The 13,346-nt window shown below is 38.1% G+C and overlaps 1 non-coding gene and 1 pseudogene across 1 annotated transcript; both read left to right on the forward strand.

Annotated features, from left to right (window-relative positions):
- Positions 1–1,828: 1,828 nt before the first annotated feature.
- LOC127633181 (ribosomal L1 domain-containing protein 1-like) lies at positions 1,829–11,728 on the forward strand (annotated as a pseudogene).
- On the forward strand, positions 4,986–5,112 carry LOC127633935 (small nucleolar RNA SNORA55). The gene has a single exon (XR_007969282.1). It is a non-coding gene; the product is annotated as a small nucleolar RNA SNORA55 (small nucleolar RNA).
- Positions 11,729–13,346: the final 1,618 nt, after the last annotated feature.

Raw genomic sequence — 13,346 nt, forward strand, 5'->3', positions numbered from 1 at the left:
GCCTACAAAACAAATGGACTGACACAGAGAATGTGACAGTATTTCTTCAGATTTGGATTGAGGAGCTAATAAATAAAACTTAGCAACTCCTTCAAGCCAATTGAATAAAAACAATGAACATTATTCAGAGATATGATTCATAAAAAATGTGGTTAATGCTCTGTAAAATTATTATTGTGTAATAAATAACGTTTTATTTAACATCAAGGCTATTTAACACATCCAAATATTATTTTTGTTAATCTCATTATTAACTACTTTTTAGTCATTTTAGCGAGTGAGCACAACACCGAACTGACGCAGAGCATGAGAAACGTCTGTGCTCGTTTATGGCGCGAGTATCTGCCACTGACTACTTAACGATGACACAAAACAAACAGTTTTCAGCGAAAATTCAAATAAAGTTAGCGATGGATATACACTCACCTAAAGGATTATTAGGAACACCTGTTCAATTTCTCATTAATGCAATTATCTAATCAACCAATCACATGGCAGTTGCTTCAATGCATTTAGGGGTGTGGTCCTGGTCAAGACAATCTCCTGAACTCCAAACTGAATGTCAGAATGGGAAAGAAAGGTGATTTAAGCAATTTTGAGCATGGCATGGTTGTTGGTGCCAGACAGGCCGGTCTGAGTATTTCACAATCTGCTCAGTTACTGGGATATCACGCACAAGCATTTCTAGGGTTTACAAAGAATGGTGTGAAAGGGAAAAACATCCAGTATGCGGCAGTCCTGTGGGCGAAAATGCCTTGTTGATACTAGAGGTCAGAGGAGAATGGGCCGACTGATTCAAGCTGATAGAAGAGCAACTTTGCCTGAAATAACCACTCGTTACAAACGAGGTATGCAGCAAAGCATTTGTGAAGCCACAACACGCACAACCTTGAGGCGGATGGGCTACAACAGCAGAAGACCCCACCGGGTACCACTCATCTCCAATACAAATAGGAAAAAGAGGCTACAATTTGCAAGAGCTCACCAAAATTGGACAGTTGAAGACTGGAAAAATGTTGACTGGTCTGATGAGTCTCGATTTCTGTTGAGACATTCAGATGGTAGAGTCAGAATTTGGCGTAAACAGAATGAGAACATGGATCCAGCATGCCTTGTTACCACTGTGCAGGCTGGTGGTGGTGGTGTAATGGTGTGGGGGATGTTTTCTTGGCACACTTTAGGCCCCTTAGTGCCAATTGGGCATCGTTTAAATGCCACGGCCTACCTGAGCATTGTTTCTGACCATGTCCATCCCTTTATGGCCACCATGTACCCATCCTCTGATGGCTACTTCCAGCAGGATAATGCACCATGTCACAAAGCTCGAATCATTTCAAATTGGTTTCTTGAACATGATAATGAGTTCACTGTACTAAAATGGCCCCCACAGTCACCAGATCTCAACCCAATAGAGCATCTTTGGGATGTGGTGGAACGGGAGCTTCGTGCCCTGGATGTGCATCCCACAAATCTCCATCAACTGCAAGATCCTATCCTATCAATATGGGCCAACATTTCTAAAGAATGCTTTCAGCACCTTGATGAATCAATGCCACGTAACATTAAGGCAGTTCTGAAGGCGAAAGGGGGTCAAACACAGTATTAGTATGGTGTTCCTAATAATCCTTTAGGTGAGTGTATTTGGAACTATACCAGATTGCAGGGGGATTTATTTTTTTTGCCCAGAGCCTCCATTAATTTCCGTCCCTGGATGGAATTAGAAATGTAAAAGGTGTTTACGCGTCTCTCTTCACCATGCAGCTGGTACATTATGCAAAAAGTTTTTTGCTATTTATGCTTTTCTTGCAAATGTGCTGCATTATGAATAATGAGGGAGCGCCAAGATATGAAAGGTGCACACACTTGCAATGTAAACAGCATTGTTGATTATAAACACAAACAATATAGTTCCCATCCTTTATGGTTTCATCACACACACACACAAACAACATTACTCTGCAATCTGATAAATTAATGCAATGAAAACTGCCTAAATAGCATTTTTTTCCCTTTTCTCTAATTTTCACCCCTCTTGTAATCTCTGTTAGACAGAGCGGAAAACTGGGTAGGGCTCTCTGGGATGGTCCTCAGCGGGTTCAGGGCATGTCTAGAAGTTATTTCAGAGTTACTATGTGAACATAGGCATCCATGACATGTGGAGTCCCACTAAGCTCAATTCTTGCAACGTTTCTGTTCAACCTGTATGCTCCCACTAGGCCAAATTATGAAAAATAACCCAATTGTGTACCATAGCTATGCAAACACACCCAGATAACTAAAGCCTCATAGACTCTCTGTAGCAGTGTATTGATGTTAGATGTGCCGGAACTTGCTTCAGTTAAACAAAGACAAGACAGAGGTCACTAATTGGCAACAAAGGTGATATGCCCAGGATGAACACACACCTTGATTCCAGGGGTCTTAAGACAAAAAAATCAAGTCAGGAATCTTGGTATTATTTTGGAGTCAGACCATAGATTTAATAGTCAAATCAAAGAAATAACTAAATCAGATTACTATCTTCTAAAAAAAATATAGTGAGAATTAGATGTCCTGTATCAAGTCAAGACTTGCCTTGCCAATACACAAGTTTTAACAGAATTAATTTTGGTCTTTTGTATAGAAAAGGTGGGACGACTTAAAATAATAGTTTTTGTGGTAATCAACATTATGCCACATATGCTGTCAATATACCTTTTTCACACTTTTTAAAGGAGGAAATAAAAGATTGCAGGGTAAAAACAGCCGTGAATGGGAGATCACAGCAAATATTATTTTCACTTACCCATTTGCTCCAACAGCAAAAGAAAACTGTTATTTTCAATGACTTTCCAGAAGAGGAAAAAAATACAGACGGCGGATTAAGACAGCAAAGTGGGAGAAAATGACAAATTTACTGTCAATCTCTCAGCAGCTGTAATCGAACCCCCCTTGCAGCGTGATAACTAATTTTGTTTTAACAAATTCTAGGATAGTATAACACAAAGCACGATGTTATAAATTTACACTCAATATTTAAAAATTGCAAATATAAAAAAGTTTGCCAGATTTACACTGATAAATAATGCGGAAACGCGTCATCGCAGTCCGTGGAAAAGGCCCGTTCTTGATCTTAACTTGTTTTGAACTGAGACTATTCCTTTAAGAACCCCCAAAGGGAATAATGCAACAATGTGTTATTATTAATAATATAATTTGTTTCTATGTATTATTTTACCATTACTTACTAATAAGCAAACAAAAACGGAAAATTACCATGATTATCAGCTAAACAAATGCATGCTGTGCATTTGCTCTAAACATATGGCGAATCTGTTTACTGACAATAAAATATAACATACATTTTCCGTTCAAAGTCCGCCAAGCTTTCATTTTTATTTAATTCAAGACTGGATTGAAAATAAAAAGCATAAAACGTGAAATGGTCACGCTAAAACTTTTTTCAAAATAAAAGTAATTTGAGGTAACATCGGAAATACGCATGCGCTGTAAGGGTTCTCCACACACGTGCATCATGAAGAATTGGATCTCGACCGCTCTCAGGTAAACGAGCAATTTTTAACCATGTTTGCCCATATTTTTCATATTATATTTACTTCGTCTGGGTCAGCATATCTAATATTGGGTGAGTAACTTGAAGATTTCAAGTAACTGACAAGGCTGCATGGCTATATGTAAGCTACTCAAAGACAAGCATTGACGTGTATTATGTGTCTTTTATTTATTTGATCTTTATGAATGCTGGAGTTTTTACGGAAGCGGATTAGGGCCAAGCAATAATAAAAAAATAAAACCATCTCGAGAATAAAGTCATTATAATGCGAGATTAACCTCGTTAAATTTCGAGAAAAAAGTCGAAATACAATCTTGAGAATAAACTCATTAAATATCGAGATTAAACTCGTTAAATTTCTAGAAAAAAGTCGAAATACAATCTTGAGAATAAACTCATTAAATACCGAGATTAAAGTCGTTAAATTTCGAGAAAAAAGTCGAAATACAATCTTGAGAATAAACTCATTAAATATCGAGATTAAAGTCATTATAATGCGAGATTAAATTTAACGAGTTTTTTCTCGAAACACAACGACTTTAATCTCGATATTTAATGAGTTTATTCTCAAGATTGTATTTCTACTTTTTTCTCGAAATTTAACGAGTTTAATCTCGCATTATTATGACTTTAATCTCGAGATGGCTTTTTTTTTATTATTATTGCTTGGCCCTAATCCTCTTCCGTAAGTTTTAGTTCTGCCTCATGTTTGATTTAATAAAATGTGAACTACTGCAGTTATAAATGCATTCATTGTGTAAATTATATGCATTACAGGTGAAAAAGGCTGTATGGGCATTACAAGCCTATTTAAAGAGCACCAGCTCATCCAAAAACCTGTTAATAAATGAGGGTCAGGCCATCTCTCTTCTCTTCACTCAGAGGAAAATCCCTAAAAAGGAGCAAACCATTCGCATGCAAGTTTGTTTTATATTTACATTTACATTTATGCATTTGGCAGACGCTTTTATCCAAAGCGACTTACAGTGCACTTATTACAGGGACAATCCCCCCGGAGCAATCTGGAGTTAAGTGCCTTGCTCAAGGGCCCAACAGTGGCAACTTGGTGGTGCTGGGGCTTGAACCCCTGACCTTCTGGTCAGTAACCCTGAGCCTCAACCACTGAGCCACCACTGCCCTTTTATGGGATCTAAATCTAACAGTCATTCATTTTAAGATATTTCAGGATTAAATGTATAATGTGCTACTATTAACAAGTGTTTTACCCCACAGACCTTTACCCAATGGGCTGCGGACAGAGTCGGGAGAGGTCTGTCTCTTCACCAGAGATGAGCCCAACATGACTTCAGAGAAGACAGGGACGTTTTACAAGCGGTTACTTGTTGAGAGAGGGGTCAAAAATGTTACAGAGGTATGAAATGCTTTCAGTTACCCAATTAATATTAAAATCTCTTGTGTAAAAGATTTCTATGCACTTCAGCAAACCCTGTCCTTCAGTCTCAGTGCTGGTCATGGGTTAAAAAGTGCTAAAATAACCCAGAGTGTATCCAGATGAGTCTCCACTATTGGAGCTTGTCTCTACAAACTTTGAAACAACTATGACTTTCCAAGCATATCCATTTGATCTGACAGTGGGTTTGTGCATACTGCCACAAATGGTTAATGGGTTAAACCAACTCTTGTTAATAGTAGCACATTTAATAAAGAAATATCTTAAAATCAAAGGCCGTTAGATTTAGATCCCGTAAAACAAACTTGCATACAAATGGTTTGTCCTTTTTAGGGATTTTCCATTAAGAGAAGAGAGAGATGAGGTGGTGCTCTTTAAATAGGCTTGTAATGCCTGTACAGCCCTTTTCACCTGTAATGCATATTATTAACACAATTAATGCCTTTATAATGGAGGTAGGTTTAGGACTGATGCTGTCATTTTGAAAACAAGCCATTAGACAAAACTGGAAATTATGCCTCTGCTCTTTCCCATGATGTAGAACTCACAAGGTATGTGAGAGAACATAAGCGACAGAGACATTTTATCCATTTATGCATATACTGTGTCCAAAACCATTCACAATTCATCATTACATCGTAAATGCCACATAAATCTGTATGTGAAAATGTGTTTATTTGGAAAGTGCACTTTATTTCATTACAACCACATTGTGCCTAGAATTAATTAAACTAAATCACATTTGAACATTTAGTCTCATCCGAAATATCAGATTTATTAAATCAGATTTATAAGACACCAAGATATCAGATTTTTCCTGCCTCACTGAACAAAACCTAAATGTTGTGAAATATACCTATCTTGGAAATTAAATTTACGAGTGTTCTCTTGTTAGGTCATTCCCTTCAAAGTGTTATGAACTGAGTATAAGCCATTTAAAGCCAAGAGACGACTGCTCAGTAACTTTGATATATTTCTGTCGGATGCGCACATCCGATGCAGGCTTCCATCTCACATTGGCAAGCATTTCTACGAAAGGAAGAAGTGAGAGTACCGTAATTTCCGGACTATAAGCCGCAACTTTTTTCCCACGCTTTGAACCTCGCGGCTTATACAATGATGCGGCTAATGTATGGATTTTTCCCGCTTTCAAATTTTATACAAAAAAAAACATTCTGTGACATGCTCAGTTTTTTGGCGGCGTGAAGCTTTCATTAGACCAATGAAATTGCCGAACGGGTTAAGGTCAAAACAACTTTTTTTGTTTACTGTTTAGATTAAATCGAGCACGCTCAAACTTCCCATCATTCTGATTACGGTAGTAATTTTGTCACCCTCACCATGGCAAAGACATGGAGAAACGCATATGATGCAGCTTTCAAGTTGATCTGGCTGTTGGAAAAGGAAATAGAGCTGCTGCACGGGAGCTTGGTCTTAATGAGTCGATGATACTGGAAACAACAGCGTGAGGAATTGACAAAAATAAATAGGCTTTAACAAAACACGGTGTGGCAGCGCCCGTCCGGGAGAGAAAAGCTGTAAGGGCGCTTACACCTGCGCTAAATTATGTCTAACACCGGTGTCTAATTTAAAGTGCCCTGCTTCACGTGTCCTTCTTGGGAAAACTGTCACACGGGCACCAGTGTGACAGTTTTCAGCAGGGCACTTGACGTTCCAGGTAAGGCTTTTAATGGCCACAGCAATGTTTACAATCAATTTTATAAAGTTTCTCAATTCTTCTATGCGCCAACACTAGACTGACGTGTGTCACTCTCTCAGCTTTGTGGCTGCTGCCTTTTTATGCCGCTCTCCCCATGCTTACTGAAATTAGACACCGGTGTTAGACATAATTTAGCTCAGGTGTAAGCGCCCTTACCGCTTTTCTCTCCCGGACGGGCGCTTGACCACGCCCCCGCTGCCACACCGTGTTTTGTTAAAGCCTATTTAATTTTTGTTACAAGCCATGTTTCGTTAAAGCCTGAGTAAAGTTCATTTGTTTCAATGTACTGGTAGGCACCTGCGGCTTATAGACAGGTGCGGCTTATTTATGTTTAAAATGATATTTTATTTAAAAATCAGTGGGTGCGGCTTATATTCAGGTGCGCTCAATAGTCCGGAAATTACGGTAGATCATTTCTTGACTTCAAATTTTCTCATAACATTTATTGTCAATGACATATTCATAGCTGTTCTTTATCTGTCTCAGGAGTCCTCTGTCGGTGGATCTAAAGAGCAAACACCTGGCCAGAGACATGGAACGCCTCATTCAGGGCACCACCCTCAGTGTCTCAAAGAAAGGATCTTGGTGGTATGGACCTTGTTTATTCACTGTGATACAAAAAGTTGAAAGCACGTCAGCAAACCATTTCCGTCTCTATCACAAATGGAAGTGGTGTTAAAACTGTGCTTATAATAACTCATAGTGTATCCAGATGAGTCTCTTCATCTATTGGAACTTGTCCCTACAAACTATGACACATGTGCCTGACACCTAACAATTTTTCTGTCATGAATATCAGTTGCCCTGATTATTGGTTTGTTTGTTTGCAGCATGGCGCATGTAGCACATTCAGGCATGACAGCAGATGAGATAGCCGAGAATGTGGTCACGGCAGTTTCCACCATCTCTGCAAAGTTAGAAATGGTGCGTAGAGTGGGACAATAATTTTGTGCATGACTAGCGCCCTTTCATTACACTATAGAAATAATGAAAAATATATTCTTCTTTTCATTGTTTTTCATGTGTATGTTTTCCCCAGAAAGGAAAAAACATAAAAATCATCCATTTAAAAAGTCTGACGTCAGTTGCTTTACCCATCTACACCTCTGATCTGAGTCATCTCAAACTGGTGGAGGATGCCCAGAAGGCTGCTGTAACCAAGGTAACGCTGGCCTCAAGGCACAAAATGAATTCACTGCCAGTCATGAGGCCAATTATTCTATATTTTTGTAAAATGAAAATTACGGCTGCTTTTCAACTGGATTTACCTTTATTTTTAGCAAGCACAAAAGAGGAAGATCGAAAATAAGAATACAGAAGTATTAGACAAGATCCCTAAAGAGATGGAGGAAGAGAATGACAGTGAAGAGGAAATTCCACAGCTGGTGTCAATCAAGACACCAATCAAAAAGCCAAGACAGGAGGTCAGTATTGAATGCCTAACTAAGGACAATATGTTCAACCAGTTTCTTATAAAAATGGCATTAATGTTACACAATTATTTGTGATTTCTGGGCATAAATGTTGCAGTTGTCCTGCATGCATTTTATTTATTTACATGCAATATGTGTTTAAAATTATGGAAAACATTTTATTTTTCAGAAGATACTAAAAAAAGTACTTAAACCTTCTGTGGGTAAAGGACTAAAGAAAATCGGAAAAGACAAGAAAATGGCAAAGAAAACATTGAAGGTCACTGCACTTCGGCTGAAAAGTAAAGCTAAAGCCAAATAAATAAAAGTCTTAACTAATTGTGCACCACCTCTCCCTTTAAACGGTTTCATATGTTGGATATGTATGAGGAGTTGTATGTAAAAAAGAAATTATGAAGTATTCCATGTCAACTGGTTTTGCTTCGGGACCCAGATTTTACTTTGGTTGGTCGCCACTTGTTTTCCAAAGTAAAAACGTAACTTGTATCCTGGGTTGCATGTCCTTTGATCTTACATAGTTTATTTCATGGTATTTCAAGTAAAGGTGAATGCATCAAGTGACATTATTTTTGTTGTTGATGTCAACAACAAAAATCAACAGGACGTCCCCCCACTTTTAAAAATTGAAGAGCATATTTATTTATATAAGCCCATTATTATTCTATTTCCTCATTTCCAAATTTTTTTTAAAAGAACATTCATAATACAAAGGAGGAAAGGCTCATAATGACCATGGCTGGCAATGTAGTTGATCTTAAATGATAGTATTTCTGAAAAAAATACTAGCTGAAATGTGATTTGAAACTTTAACTACAACTGTCACTGTTGATCTAAAAATTAGGTCAAATAGATTCTACCTATATTTTATTTTCAGGGTTCCCGCGGATCCTTAAATTCAGTTTTCTGAAATTTAAGTTCATAAGTCGTAGATATCTTAAATTATACAACAAGTCTTAATTATCATTTAAACAGGTCTTAAATTGAGGCAGAAAGACAGGAATCGTAATATGACCTAACGTGTGTATCAAACTTCAAAAGATTGTGAACTGATTAAATAAATGCTCGCATTTCAGAGTGAAAACACTGTTGAATTTTCTCCAAGCACGTGGGGTCTTTTGAGTGTTTCCAGCAGTTCACAATAATTATGCCATATCGGAAATTTATGACAAGCTATCACTAAAGATCAACTGTTTATGATGAAATGTTTTTGAAATATGACAATGTATACTTTTCATTGTTTATGTTGTAATATGTTATAGATTATTGTAGGAGTGCACATTTTATCTTATTTCAGTGGTTCTCAAAGTGTGGGGCGAAGAAGACTGACCCGTCCTCAAATCTCATTCACTTTCACACATTCAACAAAAATAGTGAAAATAAACATTAGAACCGATGTGAGCAATTTCTTTTCTCCTGCTTGGTTTAAAATTTAGCCTGGCACCACAGTGCATCCTGCGCACGTAGCTCTAGACAGCCCCAAGCGTTGATGTCACGTGCGCTTAAGTAAACAAGCAGGGTTCCCACGCATCAGAACTTCTCAGTGGAAATGCCACTGAGAATGAGGGATCTCTCTCAAGCACAAGGCACAATCTGGCATCCATAGCCCCAGCTGTGAAACCTGCATGTGTGGGCCCCTGAACAGGGCATACTAGATGTGCCAGAACTGACACATTCAGTCATGAACACCATTTTACAGGCCAGAGCACAGTCCATGACACGCCTCTGTGGAAATGGTAAAGTCGTTCACTGATTGGTGTCTCTTACAAGGGAAAGACCCAGTAAACTGCCCCATATATGAAATTCTAATATTTAAGAGCAATTAGATTCTGGACTCAACCCATCAATGCTCAAAGTGTACGTGGCAACTGTTTCTGCGTATCGCGCACATGAAGCTGACACCTTTTTAGGCAAATGGGATTTAATCATAAAGTTCCTTAAGAGAGTAACATGATTAAACCCACCTCGGACGAGCTTTAGTTCTAAAAGAGCCTTTGGACTCTGTTGATTTGCCCATGCTCTCTGTTAAGACAACACTACTGCTGGCTCTGCCCTCAGTAAAACGGGTAGGTGACCTGCATGTAATATCAGTTGACAATTCATCTGGAGTTTGGACCCGGTTTTTCAAGATCCACTGTCAAACCCAGATAAGGCTATGTGCCTAAGGTCCTAACCATGGCCTTCAAAGCACAGGTGGTTCAGATGAGGAACGATCATTTAATTTGTTATGCCTGTGCAGGCACTACATTCATACATGAGCGTACATGCAATTTCAGACTGAGCAGCTCTTTATATGCAATGGAGGATGCACAAAAGGAATGTCCGTCTCCAATCAAAGTCTCTCTGGATTGTCGGTGCAATTGCCCTGGCTTATGAGTCGCAGGGTAAGACTTGCCCAAATGGTGTTGCAGCACACTCAACTAGAGGCATGTCTTCCTCATGGGCATGGACAAATGGTGTGTCCTTACAAGAGTGCTCCCCTTCTGGCAAACACGAGGATCACTCACTGCGGCATACTCCTATCGGTCGCCGTCCCACGAGACTGTGACATCATGTTCCTCTCTGGGAAGTTATGTCATGTAGTGTGGCGTGATGGGATTCTGTTCCCCATGTGTTGCTACGCAACGTCGAGTGTACTGAGTCGTAAGGAAACATCTTGGTTACATAACCTGGGTTCCCTGAAACGAAAGGAACGAGACATTGCGACTAGCCGCACTACAAGACTCGAAGTGCTTTAGTTACATGCGATTCCTTGTTCTCAGTCAGAAATTCTGTGGAGGTCTTCTAGACAAGATGATTGCTGTCTTGTAGGAATTCTGAGGAAATGGTGTTTGTGCACCTTTTTTTTTATGGCGGACAGTTTCGTGCCAAAACAGGTGGGGCTTAAACACCATAGCAATATTAGAATATTGGTGTTATTGTAGAGAGGTTTCAACTAGGACGTATAGGAAGGTATTCCCTGCATGCGTTGCTACGCAGTGTCTCGTTCCTTTTGTCTCAGTGGACCAAGGTTACGTACGTTACAGAGACGTTTTCATTGTATTTTTAAATAAAACCTTTTTTGTCAAATGAAGATGAAAGAAAATTTAGTTTCATCTTTTAAAAACAAAATGATTTTGAACGAAGTTTTTCATATGGGGCATGACCCAATAAAATGAGAACCACTGCCATACATAAACCATTTTTTATGTTATATATGTGGAAAACATGTATTGAGTATTTTAAACTTGCATATAGCCTACCCTGTTTTACTGATGATCAATGTTAAGACTATGTTGAATGTTTGCTTATGCCTGTTTGAGTAAGTCTGTGGTACATTATTTATTTTGAGATGGTTTTTGTTTTGGTATGGGATACAGTGCTAATTTGATTTATTCAGGTCTTGAAATAAAAAAAATCTTAATTTGATTTTAAAAACTGTGAAGCAACCCTGTATTTTATATGAAACTACAGCATTTTGTCAAAATATAAGTTACTTTTACTCCTATAAAATTGTGAAACAATTTTGTAATGGAAAAAAACAATTTGGTCTCACAGAATGAACATTATGTACATTTTTGCAAACTTATTTGTACGTGCTGCTTTCTACATTTTTAAATAAAAGAAATCTTCAATTGGAGAACTATGGCATTGTCCTTTTCCCTGCTGTCCGTGACCCAGTCTGAATAGACCGGCGACCCACCAGTTGAGAAACACTGCCATATTCATGAAATTCATGTCTGCATTTACTCTATTACAGCTCAACACTAAATTAAAATAATTTGTTTTCTGATTTCTGTGAATGTTTGCTTATTTGGAGTATAATTCTAAGGTAGAGCCATGTTTTGGGGGATGTCTGTATAATGGCAGTATTATATTTCATGGTCTTTGTGGAAGCAGACAACACGCCCAACAATGTGTTGGACCAGCTGCTGTTCTGTTTGTGCTGATCTTTCTGCTCACTCTGGTTTTGATCAAAGGGGATTGGATGAGTTTTTACATTATGTTCAGTAATGCTCATATAGTTACCTGAGAGAAATTGCATGTTGTGGCAAGCAGCCCTCTATGGATTTAAAGGTTATTTCAAATATATTTGGAAGACCACCTATAATTAAAAAGGACAGCATCTGATGGTCAAAACAGAGGTTTATCATCTGCTTGCTTTATCTTGCTTCCTGAAAACAAGTATGCTTCTTGGAGGTACATATTAGGCTTATCACTGCATGAGGAACGGGAATATCCTTAGAAACTGAACAGAAAAGGCAAGTAAAAAGTTTAAATGTAATTTCTGTATCCTCTTTTGCTTCTAAAGCCACTAATAAGTCTCAAGAACAAAATTGAATTAAACTACATACAATTATAAGTGAATATTCTTTTTAGTTCATTTATTTGCATTTTTCTCTTTTTTTTTTTTTTTTTAATGGGTTTTGGCCTGTAGGTGTAGGCCTTGTTGTCAATTCGGATGCTCCATGGCTCAGGGTGACTTCAGTGAAGACACAACTGTGCAGACTGCTTTATCTCCAGTTCAGGATCATGTACGCAAAGATCCCACTTGCTGGTCTTCCTACAACAAATCCATCTTAGTCTTGATTTTTGGTGGAGTAGCATTAGGTGCTGGTTTTGTGGTAATCATCCTCAGTTCTAGTGAGTTATTGAAAACTGAAAACATATCTGTGACCAATGCTGGACATGAAATCGGGCCATTGTGTTTGTCAATTGGGCTAGTGTTTGTTGTGTTAAGTGTGGTCTGGATTTCAATCATAAAAGAAAAACTGAAGCGTAAAGGACGAAAGATTCATGCAAGATCTAGAATGGGATTAATAGATGGATAACTTGTGGAATTATAACTTTTTCATGTAAATCTTGAAAATGTTGATGACAAAATCTGTGTAAATATCACGAATACTGTATGCCTAAATGAAAACTGTTATGCCTAAATGAAAACTGTTTTTACTCACCCTCATTTTGTTTTAAACCTTTGAATTTTCTAAAATGTGGTGTTTGGCAGAATGTTAGGGACTGACAGGCTCAGTCACCATTCACTTCACTTTCATTGTATGGAGAAAAAAAATATGCAATGAAAGTGAATGAAACTACTCCCTCATCTCTCCTTTTGTGTTCCATGGATGAAGGAAAGTCATACGAGTTTGGAGCAATATGAGGATGTGTACATTTTACTTGTAAAACAAACCCTTTAAGTATGGATAATTGTAATTTCGACTGATATTTTGCTCACATTTTTGTATGATGATT

The sequence above is a fragment of the Xyrauchen texanus genome, chromosome 40, assembly GCF_025860055.1.
Source record: "Xyrauchen texanus isolate HMW12.3.18 chromosome 40, RBS_HiC_50CHRs, whole genome shotgun sequence".
Lineage (NCBI taxonomy): Eukaryota > Metazoa > Chordata > Actinopteri > Cypriniformes > Catostomidae > Xyrauchen > Xyrauchen texanus.